The sequence below is a fragment of the Phaenicophaeus curvirostris genome, chromosome 34 (assembly GCF_032191515.1).
Source record: "Phaenicophaeus curvirostris isolate KB17595 chromosome 34, BPBGC_Pcur_1.0, whole genome shotgun sequence".
In the NCBI taxonomy this organism is placed as follows: Eukaryota; Metazoa; Chordata; class Aves; order Cuculiformes; family Cuculidae; genus Phaenicophaeus; species Phaenicophaeus curvirostris.
Window position 1 is genome coordinate 1902493 of NC_091425.1, and position 18545 is coordinate 1921037.

Consider the following 18545-nt stretch of genomic DNA (forward strand, 5'->3'; position numbering starts at 1 on the left):
AGGGTCTGGGGGTGTTAAGAAGTGTTCAGATGTGCCCTAGAAGGGTCTGTGGGCCTTTAGAAGGGACTTGAGGTGTTCTAGAAGGGTCTGGGGGCATTTAGAAGGGCCCTGGGAGGCTCTAGAAGGGTCTGAGGGCCTTTAGAAGGTCCCTGGGGTTCTCTAGAAGGGTGTGGAGGCCTTTAGAACTGTCCAGAGGGCCTCTAGAAGGGTCTGGGAACTTTTAGAAGGGCTCGTGGGGGCTCTAGATGGATTTGGGGTCCTTCAAAAGGGTCCAGAGGGCCTCTAGAAGGGTCTGGGGGCTTTTAGAAGCGTCCAGAGGGCCTCTAGAAGGGTCTGGGAGCCTTTAGAAGCGTCCTGAGGTGCTCTAGAACGGTCTGGGTGCTTTCAGAAGGGACATGAGGGGCTCTAGAATGGTCTAGATGCATTTAGAGGGACATGAGGGGCTCTAGAAGGGTCTGGAGGCCTAAAGAATGTTAAGTAGGCATTCTAGAAGGGTCTGGGGGCCTTTAGAAGGGGCTTTGCGGGCTCTAGAAGGGTCTGGGGACCTTTAGAAGGGCTCAGGGAGGATCTAGAAGGGTCTGGGGGCCTTTAGAATGGTTCAGATGGGCTCTAGAAGGGGCTTGGCACTTTTAGAAGGGCCCCTGGGGGCTCTAGAAGGGTCTGGGGGCCTTTAGAAGGGCTCAGGAAGGATCTAGAAGGGTCTGGAGGCCTTTAGAACAATCCTGGGGTTCTCTAGAAGGGTCTGGGGTCTTCTAGATGGGTCCAGAGGGGCTCTAGAATTGTCTGGAGGCCTTTTTAAGGGCCCTGGGTGTCTCTAGAAGGGTCTGGGTGCCTGTAGAGTGGCTTGGGGGGCTCTAAAACGGTCTGGAGGCCTTAAAAGGGGTCCAGAGGGCCACAAGAAGGGCCTGAGGGCCTTTAGAAGGGCTCTAAAGGGCTCTAGAGGGGTCTGGAGGCCTTTAGAAGGGCTCTGGGGGGCTCTTGAAGGGTCTGGGGGCTTTTAGAGGGGATGTGAGAAGCTCTAGAAGCGTCTGGGGGCCTTTAGAAGGGCTCTCTGGGGCTCTAGAGGAGTCTGGGGGCCTTTAGAATGGTCCAGATGTGCTCTAGAAGGGTCTTGGCGCTTTTAGAAGGGCCCTGGGGGGCTCTAGAAGGGTCTGTGGGCTTTTAGAAGGGACATGAGGAGCTCAAGAAGGTTCTGGGGGCCCTTAGAATGGCTCTCTGGGGCTCTAGAGGAGTCTGGGGGCCTTTAGAAGGGCTCTAGGGGGCTGTAGAATTGTCTGGGAGCTTTTAGAAGGGCTCTGAGGGCCTCTAGTATGGTCTGCGGGCATTAAGAAGTGTTCAGAGGCACCCTAGAAGGGTCTGGGGGATTTTAGAAGGGCTCTGTGGGGCTCTAGAAGGGTCTGGGGGCCTTTAGAAGTGTCTTGAAGGGTTCTAGAAGCGTCCGGGGGCCTTTAGAAAAGTCCTGGGAGGCTCTAGAAGAGTCTGAGGGCCTTTAGAACTGTCCTGAGGATCTCTAGAAGGGTCTGGCGGCCTTTAGAACTGTCCAGAGGATCTCTAGAAGGGTCTGGGGGCCTTTAGGATCGTCCCAAAGGGCCCTGGAATAGTCTGGGGTCTTTCAGAAGGGACATGAGGGGCTCTAGAATGGTCTAGATGCTTTTAGAAGGGACATGAGGGGCTCTAGAAGGGTGTGGGGGCCTAAAGAAGGTTTAGTAGGCATTCTAGAAGGGTCTGCGGGCCTTTAGAAGAGGCCTTGGGGTCTCTAGAAGGGTCTGGGGGCCTTTAGAAGGGCTCAGGGAGGATCTAGAAGTGTCTGGAGGCCTTTAGAACGATCCTGGGGGTCTCTAGAATGGTCTGGGGGGCCCTTGAAGGGCCCTGGAGGGCTCTAGAAGGGTCTGGGGGCCTTTTGAGTGGCTCGGGGGGCTCTAAAACAGTCTGGGGGCCTTAAAATGGGTCCAGAGGGCCACTAGAAGGGCCTGAGGGCCTTTAGAAGGGCTCTAAAGGGCTCTAGAAGGGTCTGGAGGCCTTTAGAAGGGCCCTGGGAGGCTCTAGAATGGTCTGGAGTCCTTTGAAAAGGCCCTGGGGACTCTACGAGGGTCTGGGGGAATTTAGACTGGCCTGAGAGGGGCTCTAGAAAGGTCTGGGGGTTTTTAGGAAGGACATGAGGGGCTCTAGAACGGTCTGAGGGCCCTTAGAAGAAACATGAGGGACTCTAGAAGTGTCTGGGGTTTTTAAAAAGGGTCCAGAGGCGCTCTAAAAGGGTCTGAGGGCATTTAGAAGGGACCTTATGGGTTCTGGAATGGTTTGGGGACTTTTAGAAGGGCCCTGGGGGGCTCTAAAAGGGTCTGGGGGCTTTTAGAAGGGACATGAGAATCTCTAGAAGGGTCTGGGTGCCTTTAGAAGGTCTCTGAGGGATTCTAGAAGGGTCTGGGGGCCTTTAGAATGGTCCAGATGGGCTCTAGATGGGTCTTGGTGCTTTTAGAAGGGCTCTGGGGCTCTAGAAGGTTCTGGGGGTTTTTAGAAGGGACGTGAGAAGCTCTAGAAGGGTCTGGGGGCCTTTAGAATGGCTCTGGGGGGCTCTAGAAGGGTCTGGAGGCCTTGAGAACTGTCTAGAGGGTCTCTAGAAGGGTCTGCAGGCCTTTAGAACTGTCCGGAGGGTCTCTAGAAGGGTCTGGGGTCTTTTGAAGAGCCATAGGGGTCTCTAGAACGGTCTGGGGGCTTTCAGAAGGGACATGAGGGGCTCTAGAATTGTCTAGATGCATTTAGAGGGACATGAGGGGCTCTAGAAGGGTCTGGGGAGCCTAAAGAAGATTAAGTAGGCATTCTAGAAGGGTCTGGGGGCCTTTAGAAGGGGCCATGGAGGCTCTAGAAGGGTCTGGGGGCTTTTAGAAGGGCACAGAAAGGACCTAGAAGGGTCTGGAGGCCTTTAGAATGATCCTGGGGTTATCTAGAAGGGTCTGGGGTCCTTTAGATGGGTCCAGAGGGGCTCTAGAATGGTCTGGGGGCCTTTTGAAGGGCCCTGGGGGGCTCTAGAAGGGTCTGGGGGCCTTTTGAGTGGCTCGGGGGGGCTCTAAAACGGTCTGGAGGCCTTAAAAGGGGTCCAGAGGGCCACTAGAAGGGCCTGGGGGCCTTTAGAAGGGCTCTAAAGGGCTCTAGATGAATCTGGAGGCCTTTAGAAGGGCCCGTGGGGGCTCTAGAAGGGTCTGGGGACCTTTGGAAGGGCACTGGGAGGCTCTAGAAGGGTCTGGAGTCCTTTAAAAAGGCCCTGGGTGCTCTAGGAAGGACTGGGGGAATTTACAGTGGCCCTGGGGGGGCTCTAGAAGGGTCTGGGGGCTTTTAGAAAGGACATGAGGGGTTCTAGAACCGTCTGTGTGCCCTTAGAAGAAACATGAGGGGCTCTAGAAGGGTCTGGGGGTTTTAAAAAGGGTCCAGAGGTGCTCTAAAAGGGTCTGAGGGCATTTAGAAGGGACCTTATGGCTTCTAGAATGGTTTGGGGACTTTCAGAAGAAACATGAGTGACTCTAGAAGGGTCTGGGGGCATTTGGAAGGGACGTGAGAAGCTCTAGAAGCATCTGGGGGCCTTTAGAAGGTCTCTGGGGGGCTCTAGAGGGGTCTGGGGACCTGTAGAATGGTCCAGATGGGCTCTAGATGGGTCTTGGCGCTTTTAGAAGGGCTCTGGGGGGCTCTCGAGGGTCTGGGGGCTTTTAGAAGGGACGTGAGAAGCTCTAGAATGGTCCAGGGGCCTTTAGAAGGGATCTGCGGGGCTCTAGAGGGATCTGGGGGCCTTTAGAATGGTCCAGATGGGCTCTAGAAGGGTCTTGGCGCTTTTAGAAGGACCCTGGGTGTCTCTAGAAGGGTCTGGGGGTTTTTAGAAGGGCTCTGGGGGGCTCTAAAAGGGTCTGGGGGCCTTTAGATTGGCTCTAGGGGGTTCTAGAAGAGTCTTGGTGCTTTTAGAAGGGCCCTGGGGGGCTCTAGAAGGGTCTGGGGGCTTTTAGAAGGGACGTGAGAAGCTCTGGAAGAGTCTGAGTGCCTTTAGAATGTCTCTAGGGGGCTCTAGAATTGTCTGGGGGCTTTTAGAAGGGCTCTGAAGGCCTCTAGTAGAGTCTAGGGGCATTAAGAAGTGTTCAGAGGCGCCCTAGAAGGGTCTGGGGGACTTTAGAAGGGTCTTGAGGGGTTCTAGAAGGGTCTGGGGGCCCTTAGAAGGGCCCTGGGAGGCTCTAGAAGGGTCTGAGGGCCTTTAGAACTGTCCTGAGGATCTCTGGAAGGGTCTGGGGGCCTTTAGAAGGGCTCTGTGGGGCTCTAGAGGGGCCTGGGGGCCTTTAGAATGGCTCTAGGGTGCTCTAGAATTGTCTGGGGGCTTTTAGAAGGGCTCTGAGGGCCTCTAGTAGGGCCTGGGGGCATTAAGAAGTGTTCAGAGTTGCTCTAGAAGGGTCTGGGGGCCTTTAGAAGGGACCTGAGAAGTTCTAGAAGGGTCTGGGGGCCTTTAGAAGGGCCCTGGGGTGCTCTAGAAGGGTGTGGAGGCCTTTAGAACTGTCTAGAGGGTCTCTAGAAGGGTCTGGGAGCTTTTAGAAAGGCTCGTGGGGGCTCTAGATGGATTTGGGGTCCTTCAAAAGGGTCCAGAGGGCCTCTAGAAGGGTCTGGGGGCCTTTAGAAGCGTCCCGAGGTGCCCTAGAATAGTCTGGGTGCTTTCAGAAGGGACATGAGGGGCTCTAGAATGGTCTAGATGCATTTAGAAGGGACATGAGTGGCTTTAGAAGGTTGTGGGGCCTAAAGAAGGTTAGTAGATGTTCTAGAAGGGTCTGGAGTCCTTTAAAATGGCCCTGGGGGTCTCTAGGAGAGTCTGGGGGAATTTAGAATGGCCCTGGGGGGATCTAGAAGGGTCTGGAGGCCTTTAGAAAGGACATGAGGGGCTCTAGAACGGTCTGAGGGCACTTAGAAGAAACATGAGGGGCTCTAGAAGGGTCTGGGGGTTTTAAAAAGGGTCCAGAGGTGCTCTAAAAGGGTCTGAGGGCATTTAGAAGGGACCTTATGTGCTCTAGAATGGTTTGGGGACTTTTAGAAAGGCCCTGGGAGGCTCTAGAAGGCTCTTGGCGCTTTTAGAAAGTCTCTGGGGGACTCTAGAAGGGTCTGGGATCTTTTAGAAGGGACGTGAGAAGATCTAGAATGGTCTGTGGGCCTCTAGAAGGGCTCTGGGGGGCTCTAGGGGCCTTTAGAATTGTCCAGATTCACTCTAGAAGGGTCTTGGCACTTTTAGAAGGGCCCTGGGGGGCTCTAGAAGGGTCTGGGGGCTTTTAGAGGGGACGTGAGAAGCTCTAGCAGGGTCTGAGGGCCTTTAGATGGGCTCTGGGGCGCTCTAGAGGGGCCTGGGCGCCTTTAGAATGGCTCTAGGGGACTCTAGAATTGTCTGGGAGCTTTTAGAACGCCTCTCAGGGCCTCTAAAAGGGTCTGGGGGTGTTAAGAAGTGTTCAGATGTGCCCTAGAAGGGTCTGGGGGCCTTTAGAAGGGCCCTGGGAGGCTCTAGAAGGGTCTGAGGGCCTTTAGAAGGGCCCTGGGGTGCTCTAGAAGGGTGTGGAGGCCTTTAGAACTGTCCAGAGGGTCTCTAGAATGGTCTGGGAACTTTTAGAAGGGCTCGTGGAGGCTCTAGATGGATTTGGGGTCCTTCAAAAGGGTCCAGAGGGCCTCTAGAAGGGTCTGGGGACTTTTAGAAGCATCCAGAGGGCCTCTAGAAGGGTCTGGGAGCCTTTAGAAGCGTCCTGAGGTGCTCTAGAACGGTCTGGGTGCTTTCAGAAGGGACATGAGGGGCTCTAGAATGGTCTAGATGCATTTAGAGTGACATGAGGGGCTCTAGAAGGGTCTGGAGGCCTAAAGAATGTTAAGTAGGCATTCTAGAAGGGTCTGGGGGCCTTTAGAAGGGGCCTTGCGGGCTCTAGAAGGGTCTGGGGACCTTTAGAAGGGCTCAGGGAGGATCTAGAAGGGTCTGGGGGCCTTTAGAATGGTTCAGATGGGCTCTAGAAGGGGCTTGGCACTTTCAGAAGGGCCCCTGGGGGCTCTAGAAGGGTCTGCGGGCCTTTAGAAGGGCTCAGGGAGGATCTAGAAGGGTCTGGAGGCCTTTAGAACAATCCTGGGGTTCTCTAGAAGGGTCTGGGGTCTTCTAGATGGGTCCAGAGGGGCTCTAGAATTGTCTGGAGGCCTTTTTAAGGGCCCTGGGTGTCTCTAGAAGGGTCTGGGTGCCTGTAGAGTGGCTTGGGGGGCTCTAAAACGGTCTGGAGGCCTTAAAAGGGGTCCAGAGGGCCACAAGAAGGGCCTGAGGGCCTTTAGAAGGGCTCTAAAGGGCTCTAGAGGGGTCTGGAGGACTTTAGAAGGGCTCTGGGGGGCTCTTGAAGGGTCTGGGGGCTTTTAGAGGGAATGTGAGAAGCTCTAGAAGCGTCTGGGGGCCTTTAGAAGGGCTCTCTGGGGCTCTAGAGAAGTCTGGGGGCCTTTAGAATGGTCCAGATGTGCTCTAGAAGGGTCTTGGCGCTTTTAGAAGGGCCCTGGGGGGCTCTAGAAGGGTCTGGGGGCTTTTAGAAGGGACACGAGGAGCTCTAGAAGGGTCTGGGGGCCTTTAGAAGGGCTCTCTGGGGCTCTAGAATTGTCTGGGGGCTTTTAGAAGGGCTCTGAAGGCCTCTAGTAGGGTCTAGGGGCATTAAGAAGTGTTCAGAGGCGCCCTAGAAGGGTCTGGGGGACTTTAGAAGGGTCTTGAGGGGTTCTAGAAGGGTCTGGGGGCCTTTACAAGGGCCCTGGGAGGCTCTAGAAGGGTCTGAGGGCCTTTAGAACTGTCCTGAGGATCTCTAGAAGGGTCTGGGGGCCTTTAGAAGGGCTCTGTGGGGCTCTAGAGGGGCCTGGGGGCCTTTAGAATGGCTCTAGGGTGCTCTAGAATTGTCTGGGGGCTTTTAGAAGGGCTCTGAGGGCCTCTAGTAGGGCCTGGGGGCATTAAGAAGTGTTCAGAGTTGCTCTAGAAGGGTCTGGGGGCCTTTAGAAGGGACCTGAGAAGTTCTAGAAGGGTCTGGGGGCCTTTAGAAGGGCCCTGGGGTGCTCTAGAAGGGTGTGGAGGCCTTTAGAACTGTCTAGAGGGTCTCTAGAAGGGTCTGGGAGCTTTTAGAAAGGCTCGTGGGGGCTCTAGATGGATTTGGGGTCCTTCAAAAGGGTCCAGAGGGCCTCTAGAAGGGTCTGGGGGCCTTTAGAAGCGTCCCGAGGTGCCCTAGAATAGTCTGGGTGCTTTCAGAAGGGACATGAGGGGCTCTAGAATGGTCTAGATGCATTTAGAAGGGACATGAGTGGCTTTAGAAGGTTGTGGGGCCTAAAGAAGGTTAGTAGATGTTCTAGAAGGGTCTGGAGTCCTTTAAAATGGCCCTGGGGGTCTCTAGGAGAGTCTGGGGGAATTTAGAATGGCCCTGGGGGGATCTAGAAGGGTCTGGAGGCCTTTAGAAAGGACATGAGGGGCTCTAGAATGGTCTGAGGGCACTTAGAAGAAACATGAGGGGCTCTAGAAGGGTCTGGGGGTTTTAAAAAGGGTCCAGAGGTGCTCTAAAAGGGTCTGAGGGCATTTCGAAGGGACCTTATGGGCTCTAGAATGGTTTGGGGACTTTTAGAAAGGCCCTGGGAGGCTCTAGAAGGCTCTTGGCGCTTTCAGAAAGTCTCTGGGGGACTCTAGAAGGGTCTGGGATCTTTTAGAAGGGACGTGAGAAGCTCTAGAATGGTCTGTGGGCCTCTAGAAGGGCTCTGGGGGGCTCTAGGGGCCTTTAGAATGGTCCAGATTCACTCTAGAAGGGTCTTGGCACATTTAGAAGGGCCCTGGGGGGCTCTAGAAGGGTCTGAGGGCTTTTAGAGGGGACGTGAGAAGCTCTAGAAGGGTCTGAGGGCCTTTAGATGGGCTCTGGGAGGCTCTAGAGGGGCCTGGGCGCCTTTAGAATGGCTCTAGGGGACTCTAGAATCGTCTGGGGGCTTTTAGAAGGCCTCTCAGGGCCTCTAAAAGGGTCTGGGGGTGTTAAGAAGTGTTCAGATGTGCCCTAGAAGGGTCTGGGGGCCTTTAGAAGGGCCCTGGGAGGCTCTAGAAGGGTCTGAGGGCCTTTAGAAGGGCCCTGGGGTGCTCTAGAAGGGTGTGGAGGCCTTTAGAACTGTCCAGAGGGTCTCTAGAATGGTCTGGGAACTTTTAGAAGGGCTCATGGAGGCTCTAGATGGATTTGGGGTCCTTCAAAAGGGTCCAGAGGGCCTCTAGAAGGGTCTGGGGGCTTTTAGAAGCATCCAGAGGGCCTCTAGAAGGGTCTGGGAGCCTTTAGAAGCGTCCTGAGGTGCTCTAGAACGGTCTGGGTGCTTTCAGAAGGGACATGAGGGGCTCTAGAAGGGTCTAGATGCATTTAGAAGGACGTGAGGGGCTCTAGAAGGGTCTGGAGGCCTAAAGAATGTTAAGTAGGCATTCTAGAAGGGTCTGGGGGCCTTTAGAATGGGCCTTGCAGGCTCTAGAAGGGTCTGGGGACCTTTAGAAGGGCTCAGGGAGGATCTAGAAGGGTCTGGGGGCCTTTAGAATGGTTCAGATGGGCTCTAGAAGGGGCTTGGCACTTTTAGAAGGGCCCCTGGGGGCTCTAGAAGGGTCTGCAGGCCTTTAGAAGGGCTCAGGAAGGATCTAGAAGGGTCTGGAGGCCTTTAGAACAATCCTGGGGTTCTCTAGAAGGGTCTGGGGTCTTCTAGATGGGTCCAGAGGGGCTCTAGAATTGTCTGGAGGCCTTTTTAAGGGCCCTGGGTGTCTCTAGAAGGGTCTGGGTGCCTGTAGAGTGGCTTGGGGGGCTCTAAAACGGTCTGGAGGCCTTAAAAGGGGTCCAGAGGGCCACAAGAAGGGCCTGAGGGCCTTTAGAAGGGCTCTAAAGGGCTCTAGAGGGGTCTGGAGGCCTTTAGAAGGGCTCTGGGGGGCTCTTGAAGGGTCTGGGGGCTTTTAGAGGGAATGTGAGAAGCTCTAGAAGCGTCTGGGGGCCTTTAGAAGGGCTCTCTGGGGCTCTAGAGGAGTCTGGGGGCCTTTAGAATGGTCCAGATGTGCTCTAGAAGGGTCTGGGGGCTTTTAGAAGGGACACGAGGAGCTCTAGAAGGGTCTGGGGGCCTTTAGAAGGGCTCTCTGGGGCTCTAGAATTGTCTGGGGGCTTTTAGAAGGGCTCTGAAGGCCTCTAGTAGGGTCTAGGGGCATTAAGAAGTGTTCAGAGGCGCCCTAGAAGGGTCTGGGGGACTTTAGAAGGGTCTTGAGGGGTTCTAGAAGGGTCTGGGGGCCTTTACAAGGGCCCTGGGAGGCTCTAGAAGGGTCTGAGGGCCTTTAGAACTGTCCTGAGGATCTCTAGAAGGGTCTGGGGGCCTTTAGAAGGGCTCTGTGGGGCTCTAGAGGGGCCTGGGGGCCTTTAGAATGGCTCTAGGGTGCTCTAGAATTGTCTGGGGGCTTTTAGAAGGGCTCTGAGGGCCTCTAGTAGGGCCTGGGGGCATTAAGAAGTGTTCAGAGTTGCTCTAGAAGGGTCTGGGGGCCTTTAGAAGGGACCTGAGAAGTTCTAGAAGGGTCTGGGGGCCTTTAGAAGGGCCCTGGGGTGCTCTAGAAGGGTGTGGAGGCCTTTAGAACTGTCTAGAGGGTCTCTAGAAGGGTCTGGGAGCTTTTAGAAAGGCTCGTGGGGGCTCTAGATGGATTTGGGGTCCTTCAAAAGGGTCCAGAGGGCCTCTAGAAGAGTCTGGGGGCCTTTAGAAGCGTCCCGAGGTGCCCTAGAATAGTCTGGGTGCTTTCAGAAGGGACATGAGGGGCTCTAGAATGGTCTAGATGCATTTAGAAGGGACATGAGTGGCTTTAGAAGGTTGTGGGGCCTAAAGAAGGTTAGTAGATGTTCTAGAAGGGTCTGGAGTCCTTTAAAATGGCCCTGGGGGTCTCTAGGAGAGTCTGGAGGAATTTAGAATGGCCCTGGGGGGATCTAGAAGGGTCTGGAGGCCTTTAGAAAGGACATGAGGGGCTCTAGAATGGTCTGAGGGCACTTAGAAGAAACATGAGGGGCTCTAGAAGGGTCTGAGGGTTTTAAAAAGGGTCCAGAGGCGCTCTGAAAGGGTCTGAGGGCATTTAGAAGGGACACGAGGAGCTCTAGAATGGTTTGGGGACTTTTAGAAAGGCCCTGGGAGGCTCTAGAAGGCTCTTGGCGCTTTTAGAAAGTCTCTGGGGGACTCTAGAAGGGTCTGGGATCTTTTAGAAGGGACGTGAGAAGCTCTAGAAGGGTCTGAGGGCCTTTAGATGGGCTCTGGGGGGCTCTAGAGGGGCCTGGGCGCCTTTAGAATGGCTCTAGGGGACTCTAGAATTGTCTGGGAGCTTTTAGAAGGCCTCTCAGGGCCTCTAAAAGGGTCTGGGGGTGTTAAGAAGTGTTCAGATGTGCCCTAGAAGGGTCTGTGGGCCTTTAGAAGGGACTTGAGGTGTTCTAGAAGGGTCTGGGGGCATTTAGAAGGGCCCTGGGAGGCTCTAGAAGGGTCTGAGGGCCTTTAGAAGGTCCCTGGGGTTCTCTAGAAGGGTGTGGAGGCCTTTAGAACTGTCCAGAGGGCCTCTAGAAGGGTCTGGGAACTTTTAGAAGGGCTCGTGGGGGCTCTAGATGGATTTGGGGTCCTTCAAAAGGGTCCAGAGGGCCTCTAGAAGGGTCTGGGGGCTTTTAGAAGCGTCCAGAGGGCCTCTAGAAGGGTCTGGAAGCCTTTAGAAGCATCCTGAGGTGCTCTAGAACGGTCTGGGTGCTTTCAGAAGGGACATGAGGGGCTCTAGAATGGTCTAGATGCATTTAGAGTGACATGAGGGGCTCTAGAAGGGTCTGGAGGCCTAAAGAATGTTAAGTAGGCATTCTAGAAGGGTCTGGGGGCCTTTAGAAGGGGCCTTGCGGGCTCTAGAAGGGTCTGGGGACCTTTAGAAGGGCTCAGGGAGGATCTAGAAGGGTCTGGGGGCCTTTAGAATGGTTCAGATGGGCTCTAGAAGGGGCTTGGCACTTTTAGAAGGGCCCCTGGGGGCTCTAGAAGGGTCTGGGGGCCTTTAGAAGGGCTCAGGAAGGATCTAGAAGGGTCTGGAGGCCTTTAGAACGATCCTGGGGTTCTCTAGAAGGGTCTGGGGTCTTCTAGATGGGTCCAGAGGGGCTCTAGAATTGTCTGGAGGCCTTTTTAAGGGCCCTGGGTGTCTCTAGAAGGGTCTGGGTGCCTGTAGAGTGGCTTGGGGGGCTCTAAAACGGTCTGGAGGCCTTAAAAGGGGTCCAGAGGGCCACAAGAAGGGCCTGAGGGCCTTTAGAAGGGCTCTAAAGGGCTCTAGAGGCCTTTAGAAGGGCTCTGGGGGGCTCTAGAAGGGTCTGGGGGCTTTTAGAGGGGATGTGAGAAGCTCTAGAAGGGTCTGGCGTCCTTTAGAAAGGCGCTGGGGTGCTCTAGAGGGGTCTGGGGGCCTTTAGAATGGTCCAGATGTGCTCTAGAAGGATCTTGGCGCTTTTAGAAGGGCCCTGGGTGGCTCTAGAAGAGTCTGGGGAGCTTTTAGAAGGGAAGAAGGGACATGAGAAGCTCTAGAAGGGTCTGGGGGCCCTTAGAATGGCTCTCTGGGGCTCTAGAGGAGTCTGGGGGCCTATAGAAGGGCTCTAGGGGGCTGTAGAATTGTCTGGGGGCTTTTAGAAGGGCTCTGAGGGCCTCTAGTAGGGCCTGGGGGCATTAAGAAGTGTTCAGAGGCACCCTAAAAGGGTCTGGGGGATTTTAGAAGGGCTCTGTGGGGCTCTAGAAGGGTCTGGGGGCCTTTAGAAGTGTCTTGAAGGGTTCTAGAAGCGTCTGGGGGCCTTTAGAAAAGTCCTGGGAGGCTCTAGAAGAGTCTGAGGGCCTTTAGAACTGTCCTGAGGATCTCTAGAAGGGTCTGGCGGCCTTTAGAACTGTCCAGAGTGCCTCTAGAAGGGTCTGGGGGCCTTTAGGATCGTCCCAAAGGGCCCTGGAATAGTCTGGGGTCTTTCAGAAAAGACATGAGGGGCTCTAGAATGGTCTAGATGCTTTTAGAAGGGACATGAGGGGCTCTAGAAGGGTGTGGGGGCCTAAAGAAGGTTTAGTAGGCATTCTAGAAGGGTCTGCGGGCCTTTAGAAGAGGCCTTGGGGTCTCTAGAAGGGTCTGGGGGCCTTTAGAAGGGCTCAGGGAGGATCTAGAAGTGTCTGGAGGCCTTTAGAACGATCCTGGGGGTCTCTAGAATGGTCTGGGGGCCCCTTGAAGGGCCCTGGAGGGCTCTAGAAGGGTCTGGGGGCCTTTAGAAGGGGCCTTGCAGGCTCTAGAAGGGTCTGGGGACCTTTAGAAGGGGTCAGGGAGGATCTAGAAGGGTCTGGGGGCCTTTAGAATGGTTCAGATGGGCTCTAGAAGGGGCTTGGCACTTTCAGAAGGGCCCCTGGGGGCTCTAGAAGGGTCTGCGGGCCTTTAGAAGGGCTCAGGGAGGATCTAGAAGGGTCTGGAGGCCTTTAGAACGATCCTGGGGTTCTCTAGAAGGGTCTGGGGTCTTCTAGATGGGTCCAGAGGGGCTCTAGAATTGTCTGGAGGCCTTTTTAAGGGCCCTGGGTGTCTCTAGAAGGGTCTGGGTGCCTGTAGAGTGGCTTGGGGGGCTCTAAAACGGTCTGGAGGCCTTAAAAGGGGTCCAGAGGGCCACAAAAAGGGCCTGAGGGCCTTTAGAAGGGCTCTAAAGGGCTCTAGAGGGGTCTGGAGGCCTTTAGAAGGGCTCTGGGGGGCTCTTGAAGGGTCTGGGGGCTTTTAGAGGGGATGTGAGAAGCTCTAGAAGCGTCTGGGGGCCTTTAGAAGGGCTCTCTGGGGCTCTAGAGGAGTCTGGGGGCCTTTAGAATGGTCCAGATGTGCTCTAGAAGGGTCTTGGTGCTTTTAGAAGGGCCCTGGGGGGCTCTAGAAGGGTCTGGGGGCTTTTAGAAGGGACACGAGGAGCTCTAGAAGGGTCTGGGGGCCTTTAGAAGGGCTCTCTGGGGCTCTAGAATTGTCTGGGGGCTTTTAGAAGGGCTCTGAAGGCCTCTAGTAGGGTCTAGGGGCATTAAGAAGTGTTCAGAGGCGCCCTAGAAGGGTCTGGAGGACTTTAGAAGGGTCTTGAGGACTTTAGAAGTGTCATGAGGGGTTCTAGAAGGGTCTGGGGGCCTTTAGAAGGGCCCTGGGAGGCTCTAGAAGGGTCTGAGGGCCTTTAGAACTGTCCTGAGGATCTCTAGAAGGGTCTGGGGGCCTTTAGAAGGGCTCTGTGGGGCTCTAGAGGGGCCTGGGGGCCTTTAGAATGGCTCTAGGGTGCTCTAGAATTGTCTGGGGGCTTTTAGAAGGGCTCTGAGGGCCTCTAGTAGGGCCTGGGGGCATTAAGAAGTGTTCAGAGTTGCTCTAGAAGGGTCTGGGGGCCTTTAGAAGGGACCTGAGCAGTTCTAGAAGCGTCTGGGGGCCTTTAGAAGGGCCCTGGGGTGCTCTAGAAGGGTGTGGAGGCCTTTAGAACTGTCTAGAGGGTCTCTAGAAGGGTCTGGGAGCTTTTAGAAAGGCTCGTGGGGGCTCTAGATGGATTTGGGGTCCTTCAAAAGGGTCCAGAGGGCCTCTAGAAGGGTCTGGGGGCCTTTAGAAGCGTCCCGAGGTGCCCTAGAATAGTTTGGGTGCTTTCAGAAGGGACATGAGGGGCTCTAGAATGGTCTAGATGCATTTAGAAGGGACATGAGTGGCTTTAGAAGGTTGTGGGGCCTAAAGAAGGTTAGTAGATGTTCTAGAAGGGTCTGGAGTCCTTTAAAATGGCCCTGGGGGTCTCTAGGAGAGTCTGGAGGAATTTAGAATGGCCCTGGGGGGATCTAGAAGGGTCTGGAGGCCTTTAGAAAGGACATGAGGGGCTCTAGAATGGTCTGAGGGCACTTAGAAGAAACATGAGGGGCTCTAGAAGGGTCTGGGGGTTTTAAAAAGGGTCCAGAGGCGCTCTAAAAGGGTCTGAGGGCATTTAGAAGGGACCTTATGGGCTCTAGAATGGTTTGGGGACTTTTAGAAAGGCCCTGGGAGGCTCTAGAAGGCTCTTGGCGCTTTTAGAAAGTCTCTGGGGGACTCTAGAAGGGTCTGGGATCTTTTAGAAGGGACGTGAGAAGCTCTAGAAGGGTCTGAGGGCCTTTAGATGGGCTCTGGGGGGCTCTAGAGGGGCCTGGGCGCCTTTAGAATGGCTCTAGGGGACTCTAGAATTGTCTGGGAGCTTTTAGAAGGCCTCTCAGGGCCTCTAAAAGGGTCTGGGGGTGTTAAGAAGTGTTCAGATGTGCCCTAGAAGGGTCTGTGGGCCTTTAGAAGGGACTTGAGGTGTTCTAGAAGGGTCTGGGGGCATTTAGAAGGGCCCTGGGAGGCTCTAGAAGGGTCTGAGGGCCTTTAGAAGGTCCCTGGGGTTCTCTAGAAGGGTGTGGAGGCCTTTAGAACTGTCCAGAGGGCCTCTAGAAGGGTCTGGGAACTTTTAGAAGGGCTCGTGGGGGCTCTAGATGGATTTGGGGTCCTTCAAAAGGGTCCAGAGGGCCTCTAGAAGGGTCTGGGGGCTTTTAGAAGCGTCCAGAGGGCCTCTAGAAGGGTCTGGAAGCCTTTAGAAGCATCCTGAGGTGCTCTAGAACGGTCTGGGTGCTTTCAGAAGGGACATGAGGGGCTCTAGAATGGTCTAGATGCATTTAGAGGGACATGAGGGGCTCTAGAAGGGTCTGGAGGCCTAAAGAATGTTAAGTAGGCATTCTAGAAGGGTCTGGGGGCCTTTAGAAGGGGCCTTGCGGGCTCTAGAAGGGTCTGGGGACCTTTAGAAGGGCTCAGGGAGGATCTAGAAGGGTCTGGGGGCCTTTAGAATGGTTCAGATGGGCTCTAGAAGGGGCTTGGCACTTTTAGAAGGGCCCCTGGGGGCTCTAGAAGGGTCTGGGGGCCTTTAGAAGGGCTCAGGAAGGATCTAGAAGGGTCTGGAGGCCTTTAGAACGATCCTGGGGTTCTCTAGAAGGGTCTGGGGTCTTCTAGATGGGTCCAGAGGGGCTCTAGAATTGTCTGGAGGCCTTTTTAAGGGCCCTGGGTGTCTCTAGAAGGGTCTGGGTGCCTTTAGAGTGGCTTGGGGGGCTCTAAAACGGTCTGGAGGCCTTAAAAGGGGTCCAGAGGGCCACAAGAAGGGCCTGAGGGCCTTTAGAAGGGCTCTAAAGGGCTCTAGAGGGGTCTGGAGGACTTTAGAAGGGCTCTGGGGGGCTCTTGAAGGGTCTGGGGGCTTTTAGAGGGAATGTGAGAAGCTCTAGAAGCGTCTGGGGGCCTTTAGAAGGGCTCTCTGGTGCTCTAGAGGGGTCTGGGGGCCTTTAGAATGGTCCAGATGTGCTCTAGAAGGATCTTGGCGCTTTTAGAAGGGCCCTGGGGGGCTCTAGAAGAGTCTGGGGAGCTTTTAGAAGGGAAGAAGGGACATGAGAAGCTCTAGAAGGGTCTGGGGGCCCTTAGAAGGGCTCTCTGGGGCTCTAGAGGAGTCTGGGGGCCTTTAGAAGGGCTCTAGGGGGCTGTAGAATTGTCTGGGGGCTTTTAGAAGGGCTCTGAGGGCCTCTAGTATGGTCTGCGGGCATTAAGAAGTGTTCAGAGGCACCCTAAAAGGGTCTGGGGGATTTTAGAAGGGCTCTGTGGGGCTCTAGAAGGGTCTGGGGGCCTTTAGAAGTGTCTTGAAGGGTTCTAGAAGCGTCCGGGGGCCTTTAGAAAAGTCCTGGGAGGCTCTAGAAGAGTCTGAGGGCCTTTAGAACTGTCCTGAGGATCTCTAGAAGGGTCTGGCGGCCTTTAGAACTGTCCAGAGTGCCTCTAGAAGGGTCTGGGGGCCTTTAGGATCGTCCCAAAGGGCCCTGGAATAGTCTGGGGTCTTTCAGAAGGGACATGAGGGGCTCTAGAATGGTCTAGATGCTTTTAGAAGGGACATGAGGGGCTCTAGAAGGGTGTGGGGGCCTAAAGAAGGTTTAGTAGGCATTCTAGAAGGGTCTGTGGGCCTTTAGAAGAGGCCTTGGGGTCTCTAGAAGGGTCTGGGGGCCTTTAGAAGGGCTCAGGGAGGATCTAGAAGTGTCTGGAGGCCTTTAGAACGATCCTGGGGGTCTCTAGAATGGTCTGGGGGCCCCTTGAAGGGCCCTGGAGGGCTCTAGAAGGGTCTGGGGGCCTTTTGAGTGGCTCGGGGGGCTCTAAAACAGTCTGGGGGCCTTAAAATGGGTCCAGAGGGCCACTAGAAGGGCCTGAGGGCCTTTAGAAGGGCTCTAAAGGGCTCTAGAAGGGTCTGGAGGCCTTTAGAAGGGCCCTGGGAGGCTCTAGAATGGTCTGGAGTCCTTTGAAAAGGCCCTGGGGACTCTACGAGGGTCTGGGGGAATTTAGACTGGCCTGAGAGGGGCTCTAGAAAGGTCTGGGGGTTTTTAGGAAGGACATGAGGGGCTCTAGAACGGTCTGAGGGCCCTTAGAAGAAACATGAGGGACTCTAGAAGTGTCTGGGGTTTTTAAAAAGGGTCCAGAGGCGCTCTAAAAGGGTCTGAGGGCATTTAGAAGGGACCTTATGGGTTCTGGAATGGTTTGGGGACTTTTAGAAGGGCCCTGGGGGGCTCTAAAAGGGTCTGGGGGCTTTTAGAAGGGACATGAGAATCTCTAGAAGGGTCTGGGTGCCTTTAGAAGGTCTCTGAGGGATTCTAGAAGGGTCTGGGGGCCTTTAGAATGGTCCAGATGGGCTCTAGAAGGGTCTTGGTGCTTTTAGAAGGGCTCTGGGGGCTTCTAGAAGGTTCTGGGGGCTTTTAGAAGGGACATGAGAAACTCTAGTAGGGTCTAGGGGCTTTTAGATGGGGCCTAGGGGGCTCTAGAGGGGTCCTGGGGCCTTTAGAATGGTCCATATGTGCTCTAGAATGGTCTTGGTGCTTTTAGAAGGGCTTTGGGGGGCTCTAGAAGGGTCTGGGGTCTTTTAGGAGGGACATGAGAAGCTCTAGAAGGGTCTGGGGGCCTTAAGAACGGCTCTGGGGTGCTCTAGAATTGTCTGGTGGCTTTTAGAAGGGCTCTGAGGGCCTCTAGTAGCGTCTGTGGGCATTAAGAAGTGATCAGAAGCACCCTAGAAGGGTCTGGGGGACTTTAGAAGGGCTCAGGGGGGCTCTAGATGGGTCTGAGGGCCTTTAGAAGGGTCTTGAGGGGTTCTAGAAGGGTCTGGGGGCCTTTAGAAGGGGCCTTGTGTGCTCTAGAAGGGTCTGGGGGCCGTTAGGAGGGCTCAGGGAGGGTATAGAAGGGTCTGGAGGCCTTTAGAATGATCCTGGGGGTCTGTAGAAGGGTCTGGCGGCCTTTTGAAGGGCCCTGGGAGGCTCTAGAATGGTCTGGGGGCCTTTAGAACTTTCCAGAGGGTGTCTAGATTGGTCTGGAGGCCTTTAGAACTGTCCAGAGGGTCTCTAAAAGGGTCTAGGAGCTTTTAGAAGGGCTTGCGGGGGCTCTAGATGGATTTGGGGTCCTTCAAAAGGGTCTGGGGGCCTCTAGAAGGGTCTGGGACCTTTAAAAGCATCCCTAGGTTCTCTAGAAGGGTCTGGGGGCATTTGAAGAGCCATAGGGGTCTCTAGAATGGTCTGGGGGCTTTCAGAAGGGACATGAGGGGCTCTAGAATTGTCTAGATGCATTTAGAAGGGACATGAGGGGCTGTAGAATGGTCTGGGGGCCTAAAGATGTTTAAGTACGTGTAATAGAAGGGTCTGGGGGCCTTTAGGAGGGGCCTTGGGGGCTCTAGAAGGGTCTGGGACATTTAGAGGGGTTCAGGGGGAATGTAGAAGAGTCTGGAGGCCTTTAGAACGCTCCTGGGGGTCTCTAGAAGGTCTGGGGTCCTTTAGATAGGTCTAGAGAGTCTCTAGAATGGTCTGGGGGCCTTTTGAAGGGCCCTGGGGGGTCTAGAAGGGTCTGGGGGCCTTTTGAGTGGCTTGGGGGGGCTCTAGAACGGTCTGGGGGCCTTAAAAAGGGTCAAGAGGGCAACTAGAAGGGCCTGAGGGCCCTTTGAAGGGCTCTAAAGGGCTCTAGAGGATTCTGGCGGCCTTTAGAAGAGCCCTGGGGGGCTCTAGAATGTTCTGGGGGTTTTTAGAAAGAACATGGGGGCTCTAGAGTGGTTTGGGTTAGGGTTAATATTAGCATTAGGGTTAGGGTTAGCGTTAAGGTTAGGGTTACGGTTAGGTTGTTAGGGTTATGGTGTTAGGGTTTTGGGGTTATGGTTACGGTTAGTGTTAGGGCGTTAGGGTTAGGGTTACGGTTAGTGTTGGGGTAAGTGTTACAGTTAGGGTTAGGGTTAGGGGTTAGGGTTATGGGGTTAGGGTTAGGGGTTAGGGCTAGGGTGTTAGGGTTAGGGTTAAGGTTATGGGGTTAGGGTTAGGGTTATGGAGTTAGGGTTAGGGGGTTAAGGTTATTGGGTCAGGGTTAGGGTTATGGGTTAGGGCTAGGGGGTTAGGTTTAGGGATTAGGGTTAGGGTTATGGGGTTAGGGTTAGGGTTATGGGGTTAGGGTTATGGGTAGGGGTAGTGGGTTAGTGTTATGGGGTTAGGGTTAGGGTTAGGGT